A 27602-nucleotide genomic window follows, 5' to 3' on the forward strand; every position below is an offset into this window, starting at 1 on the left:
GTCTGTCTGTCTGTCTGTCTGTCTGTCTGTCTGTCTGTGGTTCTGTCGTTCTGCCGTTCTGTCGTTCTGTCGTTCTGTCTGTCTGTCGTTCTGTCTGTCTGTCTGCCTGTCTGTCTGTTCTTAAACACACACGACATAATTCTTAATTTCTATATCGCAGGATTTGGTTCCATCACCAAGATAATTCATTTGATTGAAGCCTGCCAATCATATTGCAATCAAATTACAAACATTAGAGATAAGATAATGTTTCTTGCAGAATACTGGCGATAATCAGGTTCATCGTTTTGTTCATAAATTCCCGTTATTTGCGCATACAAACTAAAGATTTTCGATTGAAGAGTTGTGATTGAATATGTACACAAAAAATGTAGCTTATCCCTCTTTCCACGAATTGGTATAACATGAAAGTGAGACGTGCCTTCACAAAGATAGTTCAATGTTTATTGTACAATGTTTCGCCACAAGGGTTACGGAATGAATGCTACTCCAACAAATTGCAAAGTCACCCGAAGAACGGCAAGCAGTTCGAAACTTGCAGTGCGCAACTCAAGCAGAAAACACGCACGAAATGAGCCTACACAGCGTGAGTGCGAGCTGACATACGTCACAGCTCGACACTTAAAACTCACTGTTGAAACAGAAAGCAAGACGCCCAAAACAAACGCACAAGCATACACGGAACAAGCCCGAACAACTGTCACAATCCGTACTTCGTGTTCTAGCAGTGTGCTTCTTTCAGAAATGTAGCGTGGCAGCGATCCAAGTGACCCGCAAGTGACGCAGGCTCTCCCGAATTACGAGTCTAATAAGCGCTCGCGCTGGAGGAACCATGCTCTGTGAAGACCTGAAATCACTTCCATGTAAAAAAAACGACAAAAACAACACTCGCACAGATAGGACAAGGTAATTCACTACACTTGTGCAGCGTACAGCGCAGTAGATTTTCTCTTCAGTACTTCTCCTCCATCTATAGTTCAACGTTGCTGCGTACTTCGTTAGGGTGCTGGCCCGTCCTGTTTGATCAGCGACCACATTTGAGTTCTCGTGTTCGTGTCACGGCGGCCACGTTTACTCTTCGAGTTAAGTCACAACTCTCCGCCATTGCAGGTTGCCCCTTTATTTCCTTTTTCTGGCGTGTGGCGGTAGCCCAATCTACGTCGCACACAATGTAACTCAATCAACCCCACAGCAGGCAAATCCTGACACGCAGAAGCCTGCAGTGCCGTCAACGGTGAACACACTTTCTGTCGCGCTTCGGCGCTGCATTGCGAATGTCAGCTTTAAGAGACTAAAGTTACTGCTATACGCAATGTTTGAGGGCGTAGGTTCAATTCCTGGGGCCGACAGTTGCTTTTTGTGGGGAGGGATGAGGAAGGGCAGCAGATTATAGAAGACGCGTGTGCTTAGACTAAATTCAATATTAAGTCATTCCACATGGTCAGAATAGTTTTGGTTTATTCCCCACAATTCACGGTGGGTCCCAACATTTCCGCGTTTTTTTCTTGTAAAACTAGAGAATTCAGTATATTCCACTCACCGTCATGCTGTTCGTACTAACAGTGGTTGTAAACAGTATTATTTTATGTTCTAATTTTGTCGGACAATCGAAACATCTTGTCATTTCTCGCCCTTTTGCCTGCATGAATTAGCAGAATGTGTGAAACTTTACTGCTGGATTACTCCTAAGTGTTGGCACGTTCACTGGGCCTTGTTTTTCTGTTAACTAAGTGTGTGGTGGCTTAGACACACGTTTCTTTTCATTTGGTCTAGGTCACCAATACAAATGTGACAAATTAATGAATAAATTATGACAGTGAGTATGTTCTTTTATTTATCCATTGCATTGAACTTAATGAATGCACTTCATTTCTAGTTTGTGGTTCGAGATTGTGTTGTGGCGACTTTAGTGTCATCAGTTGCGAAAGACACATGGAAACTATCAATCACTTTTTTTTTGTTGCACTTAGCAAGAGATGAGCAGCCCGTACTTGCACGAAGTGTGAACAGCTCCCTCTATACGGTTAATGCAATTGATAAGTAATGATGAAAGGCACGTAAGTAACTTCTCTGACACAATATGAACTTTTAAGTGTGTCATTCCCTTAAATTTATGCTGTTCATAGGGTATATTTAAATGAGAGATACAGATAAAACTAAGTGAAATACAGGGAAGTCAACCAGACAAAAATTTTCGGTTTGCTACGCTGTGCTGGCGAAAGCGTAAGGGAGTTGATAATGTACGGAAGGAAAATAAAAGAAGAATGAACAAAATACAGCGCTCAAGCACTCAAGAACAGTAGTGTCATAGTGCTATAGCTGTTGCATTTGACCACAGAAACTTTTCAATTTCTAGTGGGAAGTTGGAACGTTACCGCACTCGCAAATTGGCTGCCCTGAAAGCGGCCAGACATCGAGCCTTGCTAACGTTGCCAAAAGCTGTTGTCTTTGGGGGCTCTGATGAGGACAATCACAAAGAAAGAGTGCAATTCTTCATGCGCTGCTGCAATGATCTCACATAGCACTGTCTGCCATTACAATTCGGTAAGCAAAGCTGCTCTTGAATGACACGCCAAGGCAGCGGCAGAAGAGTGTTGTGTCAGATTGGGATAGTATGGAGGTAACTTGAACTTGAAGTGACGTTTTGAGATCATGATGTATTGAGATCATGAATGTGTTATATCATGTACGAATGAGCGATTCTTTGATGCTGCATTAGTTTGATAATGAAAACTTCCTTGCGTGGCACTTTTATGAGTATTCCAGACAAAGCTATCGGCATGGTCGTTGCCCTCAATGGATGCCACAGTGGCCTGGAAAACATTTTAAAATGATGTCATGTCCCTAGTGTTTCAGTTGCTGATAAGTTTATTTTATTTCCAATAGTAGTTGGTCTTCTGCACCACGACGATAAGCTGTCGACGGACACTGCAGGTGGACACAATTTCTGGAGCCCTCCACTACAGCGTATCTCATAATCATATGGTGGTTTTGGGACGTCAAACCCCACATATAAGTCAATCAATTGTTTAACGCGGTCGTTATATAGCGCACAATGCGTAAGTATTTCAGTAATGCTTTTGTATTATTTCTGTCGCTCCTTTCAACCTTTCAAAAGTATTCGCGAGGCCTAAAAGGCAATTAATAAGTAGTCACTTTTTTGACATACAATTAAATGCTATTATCCCGTATTTGCGTCGAGTAATGAATGACGTGCCGGCTCCTAACCTGGTTATTCTGCATCGACGCACACTTACACGCACCGCAGGTTTAATTTGGCTATAACTGCGATAAAGAGAAGTATACCTCGTATAATTTGAGACGATTGTTTTAGTTATCGTTCAGTAGGTGTTTACAAAAATGAGGTAAAGCACGAACAGCATACGACCATTGAGGGCTGGGCACGTGACATTTTTATTGAGTGACTTATAAACTGCACAGGTAGAATTTTCATTAAACCGTTGCATTTTCAAACCATTGCATGTCTAGGCTTTGAGCGCGGTGTATATAGGCTGCACAAAAAAGGCGTGCGGGCCCACCAGGCGAAACCTATTGATGCGGACCAGGCGCTGGCAGGCTTATTGCGTTATTCCGGAAAACTGCAGGCGCCATCCATCAAGGTACAAGTGTCAAAATTTTCGAGCGAGTCATTCGATATCCACGAAAAGGCACAACACAACCTAGGATGTTGAACATGAGGGTGAGAACGTAGAAAATAATAATAAGTAAATGCATAGTCATTCAGCTTGGCAAATTAATGCAGTGGGCGTGATCACAAACTGGGTGCAGAACTGAAAACCACCCCGTTAGTCTGCATATAAACAGACGAGAGGTGATAAATTGTGTTTTACGAACGCGGCGGTGTCATGTCAGATACATGAATCATTGTCGCTGGAGCCTGTATACTAACGAAGTGCGACTTTCCCCAGCGCGCAAACAGGATGAGTTTACAGCGTCTCTTTAGAGCGCTCCCGTTCTTTCATCACAAAGACGAAAACAATCGCTGATTGCTCTCGTACTGTAAATAGCAGTTGAAGAATAACAAACTTGGGGAAACAAGCCGTATCATAATTAATTTTCAAGGCTAACGAGCCTGTAGGAAGAGGGTCTTTTCTGAAGTTATCTTCGTTACAGCTTGCCGACAGCCTGCTTCGCTTTCTTTTCCAGCACTTATAATACGCACACAGACTGACTTCAATCAACCTGTTAGCGTAATTTATTGTAACATAATAACGTGGAATTTTTTTTCGGTGACGCTGGCAAAAGTGTGTACACAACTGGCCCTCAGAGCACTCTCCACTATGGCGCAGAAACCACATGCAGCCGTGGCATAGCCAAGAGGAATTCCCGCAGCAGGCTTCACAGCACGCCTCCGTAACAACATCCTAGCCAAATTAACTACTTTTGCATTCTAATTTGATAAAGAAACATGCTTAGAAATCATCTGTTACTTTCCACCTTCATGCTTAAGTCATCATAATTATAAAAAGTCAGCTAATATAACACTTTATGTATGAAAAAAATTACCTTCCAACTGTGTGCTGAGTCCCGCACAAGAGAATTTTTCAATAAGGTTTTGAATCGATCCATCTCTCCATACATTCCTAACACAGGGCATATTATTCGCGAACTCGGTTGAATGACGCTCCACCCGGAAATTTTGTACTCAATTAAGTAAGCTTACCTCCAGTTTGCGGAAGTCTACACACCGTTATTTTCTCCGCACCATTCTGTCTTCTGCAAGCCCATACCAAAATGGCTGCATAATGCTTCTCACTATACAATGTAGTGATTTCTAGGGACCGTATTGATGAAACACTTGTGAATTTGTTGGAGGCAACCTACGCTCGAGTTCGCATTACAAGTAATCGAGCTCTCAGACGCAATAAACTGTTGGTCAACAGCAGTGCCAGACAATCAAGGTATGAACAGACGCTTACATCCATGCAGTAGCTCTTCGCTCGGGCTGGTGACAGAAGTGGCGCTGGCCGTCGTGTATCGGATGTTTTTTTTTTAGTCACACCCCGTCAGAGCCAGAGGTCGCAGATGTCAATTTGAACGCTTCGCTACGCAAACAATCTTACCTTTTCGCACATTCTTTACTACGCTTTCCGAGTGCCTCCGTCTGCCGAGGACATCTTATAATGAGGCACCTGAGACTTACGTTACGGCTGTGGATCCCTAGTTAGGTAGTCTTCCCGCCAAGCATGAGGCCTAAAGATGCTCCAGGTGCATTGCGGCCAGAAGAAAAACAAACAACTTCAAGAGAAAGAAGGAAGGCAGTTGGTATTCAGCGATTATATCGCAGGCTTTATTTACTACTGGGTTTCCGAAGGTAACCCAGGGCGCTATATATAGTGCATCGATCGCGTCTTAAAAATGACCCACTCTTGGGCGAACGTCTCCTTAAAGGTATTGCATTGAAGGGACCGTAATAGTGCTATTTACGTGTAAGTATCCGAATTTTATTTCTTTTGATCACTTATTCAGCAGTTGCATGGCGTCACGCAACTGCTGACTCAAGTATTTAAACAAACTGCCATTTTAGATTGTGTTTCCTACATTTACCACTACTTGGTGTTGTATATTTATGCCAACTGCTCGTACGTATTCAGCCATCTACGCCACTGGTGCTAAACAAAATATGATAAAAAAATCAGCGCCTAAGCACTTGGTACAAATGGTTAATTAGCGAAAGCTGAGACGTGCGGCCCCGGTGTTTAGCAGTGGGTTCAACACATCTCTGCACTAAAAGTCTATCACCATTATTGGTTACATGTTCGCGCTTTTTTATTCAGCCAAGACACACGTTTTGCTTGGGTTTACCACAATGTTTATTTCACATGCAGCACATTGTGCCTCGCATGATCATGGTCATCGAGGAGTGTATTAAGCGGTTAAATGCGTTTCGCCATACGTTAATCACAGTGGTTGTCCTCGAGCCTCACGCGGTCACAGACGTCACAGCCGCCCCGCCCCGTCGCGGTGGTCTAGCAGCTAAGGTCGAATCCCGGCTGCGGCGGCTGCATTTCCGATGAAGGCGGAAGTGTTTTAGGCCCGTGTGCTCAGATTTGGGTGCACCTTAAAGAACCCCAGGTGGTCGAAATTTTCGGAGCCCTCCACTACGGCGTCTCTCATAATCATATAGTGGTTTTGGGACGTTAAACCTCCCACACCAATCAATCAATCAATCAATCAATCAATCAATCAATCAATCAATCAATCAATCAATCAATCAATCAATCAATTAACCAATCAGTCAATCAATCAATCAGTCAAATGAATCAATCAATCATTTATTCAATCAGTCAACAGACGTCACAGCCACAGTAAAGTTCCGTTGAAAAAACTTTCACCGAAAGTGGGTGCTCGCCCCGGCGAAAGTGCTCCCGCAATCGTCAGGTTGAGGTTGTGCCCGCGACACCGCTGCGTTGTTGCGAGCGTTTGACATCCCGAGCCAACTCGACGGCGTGGTTTGCAGAATCCGCCCGCCAGTGGGGCTTGCATTCCCGTTCGCGATACTGCTTGCAAGGCTGCTGGATCGTCGGTACGCACTTGTTGCCGGCCCTGGGCCTCCCAAGCCTGTTCTTGTGCCTAGACACGAGCATTGGCCCAGAGAATGTGAGCTCTCTCACGTTTCCATGGTCGGCGGTGTCTCCGGCTTACCGATGTGGGAGTTCTCAGTAGGAAGCACGGTGCAAGAATACTTTAGGTGAGTGAACGGCGCGAAGGGAGCGTTTGGTGGGGAGCGACCGATTATGTTCTAGTTTGTGGCATGCCAATAGATGGCTCGCCGGACTGAGGACCATGGCAGGTTTCTGGCTAATTCTGCAAAGCACATCCAGCACGTGAGCGACGGTTTCCAAATCTGAGAAAACGAGGTTATCGCGCGATATCAACAGCGCGACACGCCTATAGCGGCGCCGCAAAAGAGGGAGTGATAACGGAGTAAGGTGACAGTGCGGCAAAGGAGTTGTGTTGACTATAGTGGCGAAAATAAATGAGCGTTGCTACCAACGTTGGTGGCTACTTTCTTACGTACGGAACTTTCCTACACCGAGAAAATGGAGGGGAGCCGGGGCAAAGTTTGTAGCGCCTTCTCTCGGGCTTCTTGCGATGCAGAACATTATCGGACACTGGATAGCCCCGGTGTTCACTCACCTAATCTATTCTTGCACCATGGTGGAAACTGGTGCGCGTGCTTGGCGATACAGCTGCGTCGGAATGAACGACGTCAGTCACAATGCAGCCAATGGCGTGCGTACTTGGGCACGACGGTGAGAATGACGTAACTGATAACACAGGTGATACGGGCCGCTTTTGACATATATGTTGAAATTTTTTACATTTCTACTAGCCATATTTATTTATTTATTTTATTTCAACATACTGCAGCCCCGCATGTCTATCGCAGGAGTGGGCAAATACATACATAAAAGAGCATAACAAGTGTGCTCTACATCAATGATTAGTAATATACAATAAAAATTTATTCAGTGATAAAGATCGAACGTAACCAGGCAAAGAATTCCACAAATAAATAGAATAAACAAAAAAACTATATTTAAACGCCCCCGTACGATAAACGAATGTAGACATGTTTAACTCATGGAAATTTCGAATGGTCGTTGGTCTAGCCTGTGCTATACATTTGCTGAGTAGAGGGAACAGTAGGGAATTAATTAAGGTATAAAGAAACTTCAAACATTCAACAGGTCGATGGGAAGAGAGACTGGTAAGCTGTAAGATAGGAAGATGAGAACTTGGTGAAAAATACCTGCCAAAGTGACGATAAATGAAGCGTATAAAACTTTCTTCTCAACAGATTCTATCTTGTTGATGTTTGAAATCTTGTGTGGGTTCCACACAACAGATGCATATTCTAATATTGGACGAACCGGTGTTTTATAAGTGAGGAGTAGTATGCTGAGAGGAGTGCGTAATAGGTAGCCTAATTTTCTAAGCGCACGGTTGCACATAAGATCGATTTGTTGAGACCAAGATAAATCATGAGTGAAAAAGGAGACCTTGATATTTGTATTGTGAAACAATTTCAAGAGGGCAACCATTAAGTGAATAGGTAAATGGAGAGGGGGAAGAACGCTTGAAAAATGACATGGATACCGTTTTTCGGAAGTTCATTTGCATTTTCCAAGTGTCACACCATGATTGAAATAAAGCAAATGAATCGTTAAGAATGATGTGATCATGAGCAGTTTTATTCGTATGATACAAAACACAATCGTCAGCATACATGCGGATTTTAACAGAAACATTACTTGGCAGACCGTTGATGAAAATTAGCATTAAATGAGGGCCTAATATTGAGCCTTGAGGCCAGACGTTACAGTGGAAGTGGAGGAATGAGAAGACTTGAATAGTACGAACTGAGACCTATTGGATAGGAAAGAAGAAATTCAGTTTACTAATGCTTCGTTTTTGAGAATAACAGTGAGCTTTTTTAGCAGTTTGTAATGTGAAACAGTGTCGAAAGCTTTGGAAAAGTATATGAATATTGCGTCATATTGATCACCAGCATCAAGGACCTGGAGGACGTCATGAGCGAATTCACTGAGCTGGGTTATGGTACTGAACCCGCGTCGAAAACCATGCTGGGCATCAGATAAAACATTATTGCAATCTAAAAATTATTTGATTTGCTTGAAAATTATGTGTTCGAGTATTTTACAAGAACGGGATGGGATAGAGATGGGTCTGTAGTTCAATAAAAACAGATTTTTTCCGGATTTGTATAACGAAAGAATTTCAGCCGATTTCCATGTTGTAGGGACAACAGACGTTGAGAGAGATTTCTGAAAGATAATGGTTAAATATCGACTGGTTCATAAGGAGTACCTAAAGAGGAATTTGTTGTCTATATCATCAGGACTACCTTTCTTCTTGGGATTGAGTATAAAAATGAGATTCAGCGCACCCTGGTTTGAAACAACAAGTCAATAGAACTGCGAGTATGCCCTATAAAAGAAGTAACAACGTATCAAGTGTAAAAACAGATTGAAAGTAATCATTGAATGCATCTGCAATAAGAGCTGTATTGCCTGTAACTGTGTCATTTATTTCAAATGTGCCAGTGGTAGAGTCCATCGGTACGACAGACTTCCAAAATTTACGTGGATTATTTCTAAGTAAACCGGGGAGTGTAACTCGATAGTAAAAATCACGAGCAGCATTTGTTTTGCTTCGAAGTTCATCCTTCGGAGCAATGAATTGTGCGGCAAGAACAGCATCACCAGTGCGTTTAGCACACCGCAAACGCCCAAGTCGTCGCGACAGGTGCAAAGTTTCCCGTGTGATTCAAGGCAACTCTGAATTCGTCTTTTTTTGTTTTTAACGGTACAAAACGCATAATGCACTTTGAAACAAGATCACTGAAGAACTTTGTTAAAGTATCAACATCTTCGGAAATACTAATCGCTTCAAACTGGGCAAAAGAAGTGCTAAGTGTATCAATAATACCAATATAGTCAGCATGGCTCATATTGCGGAAAGTAGAATAGATGAATCGGGCTTTCGGTACAGGACATGAAATAGGTGCAAAAACATATATATGCTTTCGCTGTAAAAAAAAAAAACATGTTGCTTTCAGATATATATCTCAGGTATATGTATGCCTTTATTGGTCTCTGGCTGCTTTGTTTTTTCTTTCAATAGGGGCGTTTCTGAAAATTCTGCGCTGCCCTTTGTCACTTGGTCGGTCGCTCATAACGCTTAGTTATTAGCCCCGAGAACAAACACTGAAGAAGGAACGACCCACAACCTAAGGAGCTTCGCCCCCTAGAAAAACAAAAACAAAACTGCATCCTGCCACGCACTTCGTTCTTGTATCTTATCCCTCGATGGCGGTGCAATTAGTGGCGATTCGACAGCGAGGTGCGGCGTGAGTATCAAAACGCAAGACGCACCAACGCATGAGCATGCGTTCGAGAGTGGTATCCCAGAGTAATCCACTTCTCGCGTCTCGCAGAGTAATGAAGCTGCGGTACGCGAAGTGTGCCTGTCACTTAGAGTTTCATGAAAGCGAAAGAATACGCAATTGTCACTGGCGACGATCTCGTATTCACTAATATCTCTTTCCCTCGCCTTAGCCCTTTGCGTTCTGTTTTCATTCACACTTTGACGCATAAGAAATTCTTTTTAACCGCTTGCATTGCCTTCTTAAGAGCACTCTGATGGTATTCATAATTAACGCTTAGAGGGAAACTCAACCCAGTATTTTCACATTTGCTAACTGCGTACCTTCTTGGGATATTGTTTCTTATTTACTGATCCATACAGCATATTTTCCCTTCCTTTAGGAAACTGCGACTTGTTAAGGTGTTTCTGTATGCATCGCCGAGGAGCTCTTGCACTAACAAACTTAAGTATAGCTGTCTTCTGAGTGATACTCGTAGTCATTAGTTCATGAGTACTTTGTGTTGTCTGCTTGACGGTTTTCGCTTACTGAACGCAGTCGTAGCAAAAAGTTAATTATTAACGCGGTGATATTGATAGTGCTGTCAAAGTAGCATAACTTATTTTGCTATTGGACTTTCTGTTTCATTGAGCAAGCCAGTCTATTTATTTCAATCCCTATAATAACCTTTGAGGCTTGCATTGACATTCTCCCCAAATGTGTTGGGCACTGCATCTCTTTTAGAAAAGAAACGCCCACGTATCTACGTGTCTTGTTTCAAAGGACGTCGAAAGACTATAGTTTTCTGTCGGTAGGTGCTATGTCAGACATGGTGCTATCTGGCAATAAGTGAAGAAACGGAAGTTTTTTAGAACGCATAGCCACTGGTAAATGGCAACACCGGGCCATTTTTCGTAAAGCTCCCGAGTTTTTTTTTTTTTTTAGCGAAGCGTAGGTAACACACACTTTTTGGTCCATATAGCGTCGCATCCTCAGCACAGCGTATCGAAAATTTCTGTATAGAAATACTTATCTATACAATTTTTATTTAAAAGACACACCGACTCATCCTTTATTGATGTTGCGCCTCAAATATGTGTAATATCTTTTATTGATATTTATCACAAATTTGAACGCACCAGATCAAGATGGGTGGGCGGAGAGCAGGGGGTTAAACTTTGGCCGGATGGCTGGATCATTGGATGGATGCTAACTTACAGACAGATGAATAGACAGGCAAAGAAAATTTTTACGTTGAATTATCCTATAAAAGACTTTTATCTTTCAAATGTATTGCCCGCTATTACACCCTGTAAACGGGAATATCCAGTGAAGCTGCATACAACACCAAACGTGCTGATGGAATGAGGCTTTATTTTGTGATTACTTTATAGCAAGTAGTGTAATCCCCTGGCGGTCAGTGTTGTGTTGACCGTAATTGACATTTTTTTTTCTTCTTGTTGTACACGGAGATTTCTCTGTGGTATTATTTCCTGCTCTTTTTCATTGCCCACATATTGCTTTTTCGTTGTTTCTTTCCCTTTGTTTATTCTCATGAAATACCGACCTTCGTTTACTCCCGTTCACTAAGTTGTTAAACCTCTTCTTCTTCCGCGCTGTATTTCTTGCCCTGCACGCACTCGTTTGTACACGAGCACTTACTGCCTGATTTTTTTTTTCTTGCCGCTTCTTTTCCCATTTTTTTTTTACCCTCAGGTTTGCTGCTGACGCTGTTTCGCACTTGCGGTTTCTGGCGAAACCGGATCGATTGAAACAGACGTCGGATGCAAGCCGTATGGCTGTAGAAATTGCAGCCGAACAAAAATATGGGGCGGGGCCGTCAATTGAGAAATTTAGAGCTGCAGAAAAGAGCCTGGCAGGATTGCGCTCATGATAAAGTTCGGCATAAAAAGCGCATTATCTGACAGGCAGACACGGCGTTTTGGCTCTGGCACTATCGCACTTACAAACAAAAGGATTGTTTCAATATTAATTGATGAGGTTGGAGGTCCCAAAGCCACAATATATTGTGAGGGACGTCGTAGTGGCAAGTTCTGAAAATTTTGACCACCTCTGGGTTATTCCTGTGCTCATAAATCTAGAAACATAAGGCTCAAGCATTTTCGCCTTCTTTGAAAATGTGGCCGGCGTGGCCGGTATTCGCTCCCATGACCTTTGTTTTAGGTGTAGAGCACCATATACCACAAGACTTTCAGAAGTTCAAAGACTTGTTTTTAGAAAGTAATCGATATACTTGTGCGCGCACGCGCATGTGTGTGTGTTTGTGTTTTATAAAAGATCACACTCTTCCATATTACCACAGTTGGACTATGAATTTTGCGGGTAGCGAAGGACATGTGACTTTTGACCTAACGGTCTTTCGAGGCCTGTTTGGAACTGGCTAACATTGAAACAGAATGATTCTAGACGCCTACTGATATGCTCAGTGAATTGTACTGTTTTATATATTATTAGGTGTTCGCGTATCGATGCTTATCATGACTCAACGCCTCTTCATATTACTGGGGATACGGCTCTACTAAGGACGCATGAATGATCGGGTATAGTACCACCTGAATCTCACAATACAGCGCCAATCTCTGGTACACTGTTCAATTCTGGGACCAATGACTGCACCGCTGCTTCCTAACATTGTCACCCTGCGTCATGGCAGATTGCATTCGAGCCTTCTTGTGACTTGCAGCTCTGTTGTGTTCTTGTATAGAGGAGGCCTCGGGTATGACAGCTTGGTAAACAAGATGATCCTCGAGAGGCCAGAACCTCTCCGTGCTGTCGCCGTTTCAAAAAAGCCCTGAAACACTTTTTATTTTTGCGATAGCAATTATATGGACACCCTCGGCTGGGGTTCGCCACCGGCGTCTCGGCGTCATGCGCTGTATATGTTTCCGTATATATATATATATATATATATATATATATATATATATATATATATATATATATATATATATATATATATATATATATATATATATATATATACATAAACGCAAGAAAAAAAGAAATCCCAGAGAAGACTCCGGTGCACAGAATTGAACGTTGTACCTACGCGTCGTGAATGCGAGGCGTTAACTGCTGATCCACCGAGAGGTACTTCCTTCAACGTTCAAACGGCGAGCTATTCATTTCTACCACTTACCACTATTGGTGGACATCTTGGGGGGGGGGGGGGACTATCGTGTTTTGAGTATTATCAGCAAGATGTCGCAGTGAGCGCACGGCGGCTCTCATCTCTCACGCGTACTTTCGCCCACGTGGAGAATAAGGGGGTGTACGTTTGATCGCGGGCCCTTATCTTGCAGCGGGAAGAATCGTACATCTTGGCTAGCCTTTGAGTTTTGCCGGAACGATTCTGTTGTAGTTAACGGGCGCACAAAGGTCACTGAAATCGTTGCACAGCCTCCGTTTGCGAAAAGTGCGTGCTTTTCAGACACAGCAAAGTAACTAAGATGCTTATTCTTGTTAATCTGTACCTGTGAGTACGTTTTGTGCATCCTTTGCGCGTGAGAAACGCGGGGCACGTTTCGATCTGCTTGCCATTCTGTGCGTGACCTTCGAATTTGTTGCTATCGCGTTCATTGCTTTGCCTTTGCGGCAAAGCTGTGACTTTTTTCATGCACTCATGTAATGGCTACAGTAAAAGGGCTTGTTCCCTCCAGAATTGGCCACCGCAAAATATCTTAAAGTCGCCAAGTACGGCTGCAGTTATACCTTTGTCACACATAGCAACACAATTGGACTTTGAGCGAGTACTCTTAGCCGCGAGTGTCATTTGCGCGCTGTCACACGAGCAAGTTTAGTGTCACTCGCTTCAAAGTACACTTGCCGGCAAGTGACTTCCCCAACCTCACTTCACTGCGACGGCTTCGATGAAGTACCAGTGGCCTCGGTACCAGTGGCATGTACAGAAATACGCTGTTGCCTAAGGCGGCGCTCATAATATAGTTGAACTATTGTTTTTGTTATGATGGATATTGTAATGTTTAAAAAGAGTCATAAAATACAACAATAACCTCGCTACTTCCACCGTCGGCCTGTTTGCGGCCACGTCCGCTAGGGGGACGCGGCAGCACATGCACCGCAATGGCTGCATTCGTCGCGTTGTTTACTTCCAGGTACACTTGCACATGTGTAGGCGAGTTTTTCTGTACTTATTAGATGCGGAGCATCTAATACTCGAGGCTTGTAGTGCGGCGCCGTCCGCAAGCTTCCTCCTCCTTCTTCCACCATCTGTGCATCCCTTCCTCCTCTACACACCGCGCGCGCTTCACTCCTCCACCATCTGTGCACCCTTCCTCCTCTACACACCGCGTGCGCTTCTCCTCTTCACGAACATTCGCTAGCTGTATAATGTAGCGCGCATGCGCCGTCACGCTTCGAGAACATCGGCAGCTGACGCGCGCGCATGCGCCGTCGCGCTTCGAGAACATCGGCAGCTGACGCGCGCGCATGCGCCGTTGCGCTTCTCCCCCTTCTCGAACATTCGACAGCTGACAGTGCATGCGCCGTAGCGCTGTATATATACTCAAGGTCGGCGCTCGCTCGCTCAGTTGCCGCTCGTCGGTTGGTTTGTACGGCGCGTCGACGTCCAAGGTCGCGGTGAAATGAATTCCAACGAATCCACAAACACAATGATCGACGTCCCTTCGACCAGCGCCGCCTTTTCGCATACGTGTGTACGTGTTCACTCATTTAACACCCCCTCCTACAACCACGTTAACCAATTTAGCCATCGACCCAAGTAAGTCGCACTTTAACACCCCGTTAACCAATTATATGCTCCGCATCCTTCTCAGTGTTCCCCCGAGGGAAGCTGCGGGCAATTTTTTTAAGATGACGTGTGCCACAGGTGCTACTTCCACGAAGACAACGTGGTCCGAAGGCGAGACGCAGACGCAAAAATAACAAATATACGTTGTGCTACTAATCCGTCAATCGCCTCTGCTATCATTTCCAAAGCACACTTCGCTTTCTCGTGTAGCAGCGAAGCACCAAAGCGAAACTTGGTGAGCGCAAGTACATTTGCTCAAAGTACACTTACGTTGCCACGTGGGACAGGGCTATAACAGAGATATCTCGCACGTTCAATTCCTTCCACTCTTGTCTCGTCCCGACGAAAGTGTTGGAAGCTAAGCAGAGAGAGATTGAACGGGGCAAAATAGTAAACCATGCGTGCCTCATGACCTTGAGTACTTTCTCTCTCACTCTCTCTTTTTCATCGAACGTGCGACTTTTCAGTGCGATCACGCGCGCACGCAGGCATGTGATTGCCTCCCGTTGCAGCCTCATTGGATCTCGAGCACGCCATCATAAAATCAGCTAATGGCATGATACTTGTGCCAATGTGACACTATATTTTTAGCATATGTAGTGAGAGGATAAAGCAATTTTAGCTGACCTTGAGAATTTGTTGTGAACTGCAGGCCTCTTGCTACGCTATATTGTCACGCTCGCAAGTTCTCGCGTGAGCCTCGACTACCGATCAGCAGCGTTTTCTGACCATACTCAAAAAGTGTTGGAGAGCCTTCGTTGGCGGGAAATATTGCAGTTACCATCCATGACCTACTAGATGTTTTCTTCGCCAATCCCTCAGAAGGGGTATGTGTCCTTGTATTCAGGCACCAAACAAACGAACAGAGAGGCACTACCTTCCAGTCTAAGAGTATCTAACTAAACTATCCTCGTTTAAATATCTCTTCACCATTATGCCGCACTTCAATTCGTAATTCTTGTTAACTCCAGCGTCTATGATTACTACCAAAGAAAAAATACTCGGAAAATTTACCACTTTTCCATCAATTCATGCCTTGAAGAAGAAGAAGAGCCGAGCACAAGTTGTTGGTGAGAGCTCCGCCATTCTCGTGTCGATTGTTACCACCCGCCTTTAGTTCTCAGAGGATACTTGTTGTCAATAAACCCCGTTTCAGAGTTCAGCCATCGCGCGTCGATTGCGGACCGCTTCCACGATGGCCACCCGGCAGTGTCAGGACTACCCCACTGGCCTTGATCGACGACGTCAACAGCTCCAACAGCCGACCCATAATCGCGCCGACCACCATGCCCAACCAGCTAACGGCCAAGAGAACGAGGCCAGCCAGCGTGGTAAACACGACGAATATCCCTTAGAATTCGTGACGGGGCCATTGTTGCGGCCTATCGGGGCTCAACCACTCGTCTACATTCTGCCTTCGAATGCAGCCGTATATCATCCAGGTTTGCTTCAGTACAAACAATTCGCGCCTTTTGTTGAAAATTATGGCGTCGTCACGGGGCCAGAGTATGTTCGACTCATGGAGCTCTCGACGCCCTGGAACCTCTACGGGAATCAACATCGAAGCCAAGGACCACAGCGCGGTACTGGCGAGACACACGAAAGGGCCTGCGACAGCACACCGCAGGATGTGGTTGGCGCTGACGAACGTCATGGTGACGCGCAGCAGAACCCAGCCAATGAAAAAGCATTTGGAAGACCTTAAGCACAAGCACAACAGTTAGTCAGACAGAAGCTTCGGGACCATCATGATTAGACATTGTGCTCGAGCCGACATCTCTGTGCACGGCGCCGTCAGGGTGGTCAACTTGTGCGACCATTGCACAGCAGCCATTAACAGTGGTTGAGAGGGCAGTGGCGTCTGCCATCCGACAGGCTGCGTGATGCACGAAGGCGAACGTTCATGTGGTCAAAACAACACCGCTGGTCCAGATTTCGATCCGCGGGGTCACGTTAACAGCTTTCAACCACGGACTGGTTTATCTGCTTGACGCATCTTGAACGAAGTTCGGATGCCTGGATAATAAAAGATGGCATAGAATATGTCGCAATCGGCACGCACTTGTTTTGTCTTTATGAAAGGAGCTCTCACATACAGATAGAGAATAACGCATTCCGAAGTGTTGCTAAAGAGACAGGGCATGAATTAACGATTCTATCGTCAGTGACAGTTCTCCCGTGGTATCGCACAAAGTGTTCTAAACAGTGACGCATTGTTTCTGAAACAGGCACACTGTTCCCCGTAATGGTTGTGCTAAACCGAAGGTCGCACGGTCGATCCAGGCCCTGGTGGCCGAATTTCGGTGGAGGTGAATTGGAAGAGGTCCGTGTACTGTGCGGTGTCTTTGCACGTTAAAGAACACCAGATGGTCGAAATTTCCGGAGCCCTTCACGACGGCCTTTATTCTATTTGCGTGCTTGTTTTGGGACCTAAAACCCCGATGTTATTATTATCATTTTGTTGATGTTGTAATAGCAGTGTTATAAATATTATTATCATTGTTTATATTACGTAGTACACCCGACAAATTCGAGAATAACAAGTCTGCTGAAAACGAAAGAGAAAGAGAAACGAAAAATGCACTCCATATCGACGAAGTAGATGACGATGACTGGGACGAAGCTTGCGACCGTCCCTTCATTCGTGCGTCCGTCCATGCGTCCATCAGTTCGTCCGTGTTTTCTGTTCATGCGTCGGTTCGTTGGTGCGTCCATGCGGAGGACGCATGTTCTTTTTTTCTCGTTTCTTTTCTTGAATCTTTTCTCTTTCATCTTTTACCCGTCTCATCACTTCCGCAGCACAGGCTAACCTACCAGTGTGAGCAGTGGCTAACCTTCCTGTTCTTTCTTTCATCCTTTTATTCCTGCTCCTGCTCTTCCTACCCCGTCCTCCTCCTTCTTGCAAGCTTGAATTTGCCGGTTCGCAAGAATGTAAGCAAGTGTGAACTTTCTTTGAACTATTTCAGCCTTTTTCAAATTGTTTGTTTGTTCCTGTTCGTTAGTGTGTGTTTGCCAGAGCCTGCGATTATTTCAAATGTTCATAATGTGTACTTCTCTTCCATTTTCTTGTTGGTTAGTTAGTAAGCTAATTTTGTTTCTTGGTTTGTTTAGAGAAGTACGATTTTTACAATGCAGTGTTGTTCCAAGGAAGGAGTAGCTGGCCCCTCACACGATGCTTGCCTCATCTACGCACGTAAAATACAAAAAGTATAAACCATCCCGTATAAACATATACAGACAATGTGTAGCTTCTGAAGGCGCCATTGACGTCATCTACAGATGCTTTGTTCTTCCTCTCACTCTCTTTTCCATAATGTCTTCTTCTATTTGATAATAATCTTTCTGCCAGCTTCAATCATCGTAGGACAGTGGTTACCTTTCCTTCTTCTCAGTGATTGTTTCTCCTTTTCCTCCGCCTCCTACGTACAAGGTTAAGGTAATATTCAGCATAATATATTTTGCCAAAGTGATCGAATTCTCAAATTTCCACTTGGCTGTGGAACTCCCGCAACATCTAAAACCTTAATGAAGTTTGGCAGTCCGTGCGCTTTCGACATGTCATAGCAGTGTGCAATCAACGTATTCTATTAAAAAATTTTTTTTTACCCGGAAACGAATAGACAATGACAAGTATGAATGCACTTGCCTGTGATTCACACTTCCGGCGTCGGTGGTGGCAGTACGCTGTCCCATGGAAGATCTATCCAACAGCACCAAATGAGAGTATTTGCGAGAATTCTGAGAAATTCGAAAGGGGACCGGTGCGAATGTGGCTGTCATTTTTCTTTTGCTCAAGCGGCCACTTTTGTTGTAGTGTTTCTAAATTCTGAACTGTTGTGCTGAAAAATGATCTGGTAATTCTCGGTGTGTCAATTCACTTCAGCTGTCTCGAATGTTCAGTTGTCGAAGAATGGTTAGCTGTCCGCAACCCTCTACTTGGTCATTGAACGTGTCTTTCATGTATCTGTAACTACTTGATAACGCTCACATATACTTTTCTTGTCACGTTAACACACTGCAATGCTTCGTCAACGTATAAAAGCTTTTAGACGCCGTTGTATTGTAACCGTGAAAAGAAAACATTCATTCTCAATGGCATTACCATGTATAATAAACATAACGTTATGGCAAGCGCTAAACATTTACTCATAAAGCATCAGCCAAAGAAGTTCAACGCTCGTATTGATTGTTTAGGTCTGTTGTATCTTTCGCACTGCTATCACACGTAAGTTTCTAATGACCAGACACGTATGCCATCGTTAACGTGAGAACAGCCAAGCCTTTGAAGCCCGAGTCAATTTTACCTAAATATAAGGCGCCATCCTCAGGGTGGCACCTTATGTTAGCAAAACACTTTCTGACATCACGAGCATATAAGGTGTGAAGTTCACTTTTATTTTATTTATCGCTGAAAGTGACGATGTAGGGCTGATGACTTTAACAGTGAAGCTGTGAAGTCTAGCCGTAACTTGTCCTGCCCACGGGTATGCTCCAGGCGACCTAGGCAATAAACTGTCCTCATCATTAAAGGATTTGTGCCACAGAAATTTCACAAATCCAACTACTTATGAAGAGGCTATAGCATTTAGCCAAAACAGTAGCTGCGATGCAATGGTGGCCAGCCGAAGACTCTGAGTGCATGTACCGAGGGAATACTACGGTACGAGAAAGGCAAGAGTGGATTTGGAAAGCGATGGTGAGCTTAAAACAACGACGATGTGCCCGTAGATCATTGAGAGGTGCGAGAGCTTGGTTTCAGCGTGACCTTCTGTCTCCAGAGTTTGCACGTCCGTGCCGTGTCTGTGTTTGTCTTTCGTTAAGCTCGAATTTCTCTGTGCTACGAATCAATGCAAAAACAAGCGAGCATTGCGTAGTTCAGGATTAGAAAAGACATAGAAGCAACTCCTAGAAACAACCCTCGTCAACTATAGCTGACCTACAAACAACCTAGAAGAAACCAGCTTAGCCTTCAGAATCGTCCATTTTCGCTGTTTCAGTTCAAGCTCCGCCATTTTATAATGCAGTCACCATGTTATCAACAGATTATGGTATAGCTTACAGATACTAGTGGGACTAACCTCAGTGTATGCACGGCAAGTGCTGATCTGTGGAGGCTGTGAATGCACTCTTTTTTTTTTCTGCGGACGCATTTACATTCCCTTCTGGTAAATATATTGGAAGTACCTTTTGTTTGTTTAAATATGATTGCATAATTGCCTAACGGCATGTTTGACGACCACGAAACAAAGCACATTCTTGCTTTATTCGTAATTATGACCGCGTTCAGCGTGCGAGCGCGTCTCTTTGTCAGCAACGTGTTAAGATTCTGGTTTGTATTCGTTGCGTACGAGTCGGTACTCTTCCCTGCCGTGTTCCCGTATAGATGCCGCACATCTCTTTTCGTATGTTTGACCTAAGATCGCATTTTTGCATTCTCCCGGCTGGTGTACTGCGCGTCCGGTGGAACGTGGATAGTGGTCACCTCACCGTCTGGGGTCGTTAAGTCGTTGCCTACTGCGAGCGCCACCATGGCAACACCGAAGGGGATATGGAAAAAAAGAAGTGAGAGAAAAGATTTCCGACTGCCCACGAAATAAAGAGAAAAGAAGTAGCGCGGATTTCCCCCTCCCCCTGTGAATTTCACGGGAGAAATATAAAACAGCTCTCATTTGAAACACGAGACCAAGGAAATAGGAGACACACACGGCACTGGTCCGTAAGTTCAGTGCCGTGTGTGTCTTATATTTCCTTCGTCTTGTTTTTCAAATAGGCGCTGTTTTATATTTTCACTGTGGAACCTTACGGGGAGGGGAGGGATTCACCCGATTCGCTTGTCTTCTTGATTGCTTTCCCAGAAATAGTCCTGCTGATCGCGCGGCAATCGCAGTCGGTTTCTTTTTTGTGCGTTACGTGGCACTTATGATAAAGTGGTCCACCCACCGGTATAGCATGCACGTAGAGTTGTGTTGCGCACAACTGCCAGGATGCACACAGATCCTACAGATCTATGCGTGCTAAGAGGTGATGCGTAGCTCGGTATGGAGCCACGTGACAAAGGAGGAAGAACGGAGCAGCAGCTCAAGGCTTCGAAAGGCGCGTGCGCTAGCCTCTCTTGGTGATGGGTGAGTGCATGAGTGCGAAACTTTATTGCTTTGAGACTTTCGTAATGTGATTCTCAAAGTACATCGTCTAGGGTTTAGCGAAAACGCATCTCATATGTCGTAAGACGAGGTGCGAAAAACTAATCTCGTCGATGTAAGACAAAGTACAATAGGACATTCCCCGCCCTGTTGCATTGAAACTTTGGTGTCACGTTGGTGTCTTCTCATGAGTGCTGTGGTTTTGCGTGCCATGAGTGACATACAATTATGAGGCACACCATAAGGGAAGGCTTCGGAAATTTTAACTATCTGTGGTTCTTGAACGCACTCCTGAATTTTAGTACATAGGCAACGTGTATTTTAGGCAAGGTGAGTCGGATGAGCTATCACATACCGTTAATTGGTATAAAATGTCCCTGCCGCATTAACTTACCAAAAGCAGTAGTTCTTCACTCTTAGATGGTGGCACCACCCCGAGCAACAAAGGACGCTATTACAGAGCAAAAGAGTGTGAGATGTATTAGGCGCCTCCAAAAAAAAAATAACTCTACACAAATGCACTGAAGACTAAGTCAGTTAAGCACCCACTTCCTATCGCTGTTGACTGAGAGGTTGTGGGTTCAATTCTCGGTGCTTCCAAAGTCACGTAACAGGCTTCTTTTTGTATTGTGTTTTTGTATCTTTTTACAGCGTCATATTCTTGACAGAAACACGTCAGTGAAATCTTGGTAGACCCTGGCATTAGACCCTTTCGTGTTAAAAATAGAAAACATGGTCATTATAGATCTTGCATGGCTACGAAATGTGCTTTTGTTTCGTCATACAGTTCTTTCTACCTCTATAAGAGTGAAATCTATCTCATAACCCAGACGAACCGCTTGTTTTCTAGCATGCATTTTTCTAGGTTTTTAATTATTATATGAAATAGCATGTGGGCAGTCACTCTAGTGGGACTTATTTGGAGCCGTATAATACAGTGCTTCCAATTCTGTTGGCCTCGTTTACTTTATATTGTAAATCTTTTTTCGGCTTATTTTTTTTTCTTAAGGTGTGTGGATGTGTCTGTGCACCTCACTTCACGCCACATTCCTGTACAGCTGTTTTCCAACATATAAACGTTCAAAATATCCTAACTGGAGAACGCAGACTTGTGAGCATCTAGCGAACAACTGAGAGCAAAATGGGGTGATTTCTGGAATCCCACATATTGCATGTCAGTTCCTGTTAGGGCCATAATCTGACGCCAACAGCGCAGCTGTCATTAGTGGAATGGCTATAGCCTTCCTTGAAGCCACGAGGCTATAGAGTGGCTTTATGGTTGGCACTGCGGGATTGGCTTCTTCGTCACATATGCACATTCTTGTCTTATTACCTGTCATCATCATCACTTTTTCACTGCCCTTCCTTTTCCGGTGTAGAGATGTACTTCAGCACGGACTACAGCCCACAGTGACATCTGTGTTAATAAAGTATTTTCTTTACTTTCTTCACTTTTCTCTCGCACAGGTGAGGAAAAACATATTCAAGTTCCTTATACTTAATCTCTTGTTTGGTTTTCTCTATAATAGCCCCTGATGCCAGCCTTGTAAGACCCAAGGGGACGGCTGTTCCTGTGAGATAAAGATTCAGCGAAATAAAGTCAAACGAAAAGCTCATTTCGCTTGTTGCTACTGCCAGAAAACTTTTTTGTATTTGTCTCCTAAACTTCTCTTTACAAGTAGCAGCCTTCGTATTGTTAGATCGCTCAAATGCGCAGTCGAGATTCTCATGTACATGTAGGAAAAGTAAATCACGAACCGTGGCACCTCGTTTCATGATGTATGGGCACACACTGCATGCGAATAAAATTGTGTCTATGCCGTGATTTGTTTTCCGATGGGCAAGCGCGAGCTTGGGTGCAAATGCAGCAGGCTGCATTGACCTTTGCGTCTTTGCGCTACACGTAACAGTGCGCAATGTTACCTTTATTGTTTGCGTACGAAAACGTGTTCCTCTCTTCATCATGGTATATTCGTGCGCAAACACCGGGACGATCTTTCTTGTTGCGCCTTCGTGAAATTTTTCAAATGTTGCCAAAAATTACACAAAACAGAAAACTCGCCAGCGGAAATGTGCTGATATATAATCAATTCCAACATGTAAAAAAGTTCACGGCTACCGCTAAGCTCACCCTCTTCACTTTTTTTTTGCTTTTCTGCGTGAAACGATGGTACTTTTTATGTTGCGTATAACAGCGAACCGACAATCATAGCATATGCACTTCCGGGCATATGTATGTGTAATTATGGCGAATTCCATTGTGAGAACAAGAACAGAGTGGCAAGGCACTGAGGAGTAGGAGGTAGAGCCCTGAAAGTAGGGCCACTTGATCTACCACTTGAATGTGGCACGCTCCTGGAGAGAAGGTGAGAGGGTGACGAGAGGGGAGACCATGAGATCAAAACATTCCAAGCCGGCATATTCGCTGTGGGGCAGGAGCAAAATAGGCAAGAAATCGGTCAGCCACTTGTTCCCCATTTTCCTGAATCCTGATACGTAGTATGTTTGTGCAACGACACGTTCAGCAGACGTTCAGCTGTCAACGTAGCCACACGATTGATTGATATGTGGGATTTAACTTCCCAAAACCACCATTGGTTGATGAGACACGCCGTAGTGGAGGACTCCGGAAGTTTTGACCACCTGTTTTTTTTTTTTTTTTTTGACGTGCACCCAAATCTGAGCAAACGGCGCTACAGTGTTTCCGCCTCCATGGAAAATGCAGCCGCTGCAGCCAGGATTCGATCACGCGACTTGTGGTGTAGCAACCCGTACAAAACAGCGAAGCGGTGGTTTCAAGCTACACATGGTTTCTATCATGGCCGCTACACTTGCCCCCTGAAGAAAAAAAAATCGGAGGCTGTGACGTTAAAGGCCATATGACTCGTCGTACTGCGCTTGCTCCGTTTTTCAGGCGAGAGCAGTGCAAACTACTCCTGGCTGCTCTCGGTGCAGCAAAAGCACTCTCGCTCTGCCAATCGATGACAATGCTCCTGTATCTGCTCGACCATTAAAAGAACGCCGGCTTTGAAAAGAGCACATTAAGCGTGCTTTTGAGTGCTCGTCCTCTCCCAATGAAATTCCCCATAAGCTTTATGACGTAAGTTTAATGAAACCCGCTACAACAATGACAAAACTTCGCACTGAAGTGTTGCTGCCGCTGAATATTTTCATCGGAAAATTTTGTTTCATTAAAAATATCAGGCATGTTCACCACCCACCTGTTTGGGCAGGGATAGTACAAATAATGACACTAAAATCACCTTCCCCAATTCGAAGACGGCCAGCTTATGGGCGGCTTAAACTAGCTGGAGTTTCCAGTTACTTACCCGGACAAGTCGTCGCGGTCAACAAATGGCTTAGTTGGCAATGCTAAAGTCGTGAAAAAGACTAGCATTGTGGTGCTGAACAGACTGCCTCTTAAAAGTGTCAGAAACGTTGAACGGGGAAGCGCTCAGCAGAGCTGCGTGTGTAATGAGTTGAATTGAGTGAGCAAGCTCAGAGGTGATATCTTTAATTGCTACAACTTGTTTAAATGCAAAGAAATGATGTAAATATACCATTGTAATATCACTTGTCAACATTGCTTTGTAGAATTAACTGAACGTTAAGTGGGCGATGAAGAAACTGCACAGTTTGTTCTAGCGGGGCAAGGCCAGAACAATCAGCAGACCTAGTTCTCGGACTGGCCATGTTTCTCCAGTACGGGTGTGTTCCAATTCTCACCGTAGATGGCTTAATAGACAATAAATGGACGGCGGCCATCTTGAGTCCCATTCGGATTCTCACGTAGCCGGCAAAATAGACAGTTCCGAGAGAACCGCATCGTAGACAAATACGATGCAGGCTACTTTGCTGTGTAAACAAGGTGGCGACACAGCGAATCGCTCAGGTAGACCGAATCTCTACGGAATGGTCGCCTGCACACACGCAGATGCTTCTCCAGAAGCTTAATGTGAGTAACGTTTAATTAGTTTCAGATTTCAACACAAATTAAGCCAGAAAATACAGCTGTTACGTTTGTTTATTTTGAGTTTCTCTTTTGGACACGAGGTGGCGCAGCGTCGCGTAAAAGCCGTCAAGACGTGTTCCAATTTTCGGACAGAATGGGCTCGGTGCTGTCTTCTAAGCAGTCTGCTAGACTGTCTGCGTGCTGTCTAATAATTGGAACACAGCCTATAATGCCAAATATACGACGCCATTTGCACACTTTCATGCTTATCGAAGATTAGAATAAGGAAAACTGTTCTGATGTTCGTCGCAAATGAATCCTCAATAGCAGAAAACGGATAATATGTCGCTATCTGCGTAACCTTGCGGTACTCTAAGCTTCGGGCTACAAAACTAATTGTAAGCCGTTGTAATCGAACAAAGCAGAGAAGTAAAGCGGAGGGAGTTTCATCAGACGCGCGTCCGCATTCAGCAGGGATCGTTACGACAGAGGTGCTGTTAGCCACGAAGATGGCCTTCCATAAAAAAAAAAAAAAAAAACACCAGGCCGGCGCGGAACGCGCCGCATGGTTACAGGGAAAGCTGAAAGAGCGGCTTTTCAGAGCCTTTTGTGAACACGGTGTGGGTAGCTGCTACAAGCACGCTTGCTGGAAACCTACTACGCCATACATTATCATAATTTCTGTGTAGTAGGCATGCATTCACTGTGCTAGCCTTCGTCATTGTTCGGAGAAGCGTAGTATCCTCTACAGACTTTATCAGATTTCACAAATATAAAGTTTCAAAAAAAAACTCGTACACCTTAGTTTTTCTCATTGTCATCGGCGTAGTCCGTCAACACAAGGTGTGTGCCACTTCCAGAGATTGTGGGATAATAGAGAGTTTTAGTACTGCGTACGATGCGTACGTGGCGGCGTTGCGTACGTAAGGACGCCACGTTCTGCGTAGTGCGCATGCGCAGACCGCAACGCGCACGTATCGCGTTACGTACGCAGCCGCTACGTACGCACGCATGAGATGCGCGCGTGCGTACGTATGAGCTGATCGCGCCACTCTCGAACAAGTTCGCGACAGCGCGAGGCTTCGTTTTGCAAAATGACGGCATCGAAGGCAAGCACCGACCGGCTCTGCGGCTTAAAATATGGCCATAATCTGGCTATAACACTTGCATTGGCTCACATTGGCTTTCAACAACACGTGCTTCTATTCTGATCTACCAGATGACGCAACACGCTTGACGCTCGTTACGTACGCGGGTACTACGGCGTACTAAAAGCCGATTAGTGGCAAACGACGCCACGTAACGCAAGGCGCTTGCGTGATGCGTACGTAGCACCATTCCGCAGTACTAAAACTCTCTAATTGGTCGACTAATAACCTGCGGTGTTGATTCCTTTCCCATAACAGGGGTAGAATTTGTGCGTCGGCTCCACAATCAATGGCAGGCGTTTCACGAGGACGACCCATAATTACATCTCCTCCCAACCCTTGATCGATGGGAGACCTTGTGGTCCAACACCACAAGGTCTGCCACCCACCCTGCCGACTCCACAGGGGTCAGGAGTTGCTGGAGAAATATGGGTCCCGATAATAAGGAACAACACCATCTGGTGCGAGCACGCACCATCGAATCTTCGAGAGCTCAATCAAGTTGATTCTATCTCTCCTACCATAGCACCCATACGTTTATTACCGAGGCGGAACATGTTTAAGAGAGAACACGAGAAAAAAGTGACAGATGGATACCAGAGGGAAAGGAAGATTAATTGTGTACACAGGCAACGTTGAATGTAGGACACGAGACTGCATGAGTCTCTCTGTGAACATAAATTGCGTCCGTTCACCCTTGCATGAACTGTAATTCACGATAACAAAGTAACTTGAACTACGTATTTCTTCACTAGCTTTGTCGTGAACGTTCGGCAAAAATCCAGCTGTGTTATGTGTTTCCTTTTTATGCGTAGCGCCGAATTACCGCCGCTGAGCTGAGGACCACTTCGAGGAAAAAAAAAGAACACGAAAGTAAGAAGAATATGCCGAGCTGGCACGAGAAATCAGAACAAGTGTTCAGCTGCTGCTGAGCAGCTGGTGTGGTATGGACTCGACTTTTCAAAACGTGGAACGGCGCTGCCAAACAAAGCCTGCATACAACAAGGCCGATGCGGACTCGAAATTAATGTTGTCTGCTTTCTAAAAAAATTATTCTTTTTTTTCTTTCTTCGCTTGAGTTGTATTTTGTATCTTCCGGAGAATAGACGTTTGTTTGCCTTCTTCCTGTGTTTAATAATAGAAAACTTAATTCAGCTGGTTCGAAAAAAATAGTGTGACTTTAAATCATACCATGACTATTCTGCAACACGTAGCTTAACACTCCCATTTCTCACTTTTCATTTCGAGGGCGCCTCGTTTAAAATTAGCACGTTTCGACAGATTAAGAAATATCGACACGCCTCCTGAAGAACTGTTTTGAACTATTTTGAATTTCCTGGCACTTTCAAAGTTTTCGGTATATTTTTCGCAAACTTCATCCTGAGCCTGCATTTAGGTCATCAACGTTAACTCGGTCATAAGAAAGCGAAATGCAAGAAATATTTCTTATTTTACAAAACGGGTTAAGCACGTAACCCGAATGGAATCGTTCGCCATCGCCCTGCACAAATGTAACTGCACACACGTCCGCAAGTATGTAAAAAGAAGCCCCTCCCCTTTTTTTTTCAAACAAATTTAGTTGCAAGTGACGGTCTATTCTCTCGACTATGTCGGTTGCGTCTATAACATTTCTTCAGCATGAACCAACTAGCCCGAG

The 27602-nt window shown here is 44.5% G+C and overlaps 1 long non-coding RNA gene across 1 annotated transcript in view; it reads left to right on the forward strand.

Annotated features, from left to right (window-relative positions):
- Positions 1 to 27009, forward strand: part of LOC142803678 (uncharacterized) — a 354643-nt gene extending 327634 nt beyond the window's left edge. The window contains exon 3 of the long non-coding RNA XR_012894222.1: positions 26761 to 27009. This is a non-coding gene — a long non-coding RNA (uncharacterized LOC142803678). The remainder of the gene's footprint in view (positions 1 to 26760) is intronic.
- Positions 27010 to 27602: the final 593 nt, after the last annotated feature.

The sequence above is a fragment of the Rhipicephalus microplus genome, chromosome 3, assembly GCF_043290135.1.
Source record: "Rhipicephalus microplus isolate Deutch F79 chromosome 3, USDA_Rmic, whole genome shotgun sequence".
Taxonomy (NCBI): Eukaryota; Metazoa; Arthropoda; class Arachnida; order Ixodida; family Ixodidae; genus Rhipicephalus; species Rhipicephalus microplus.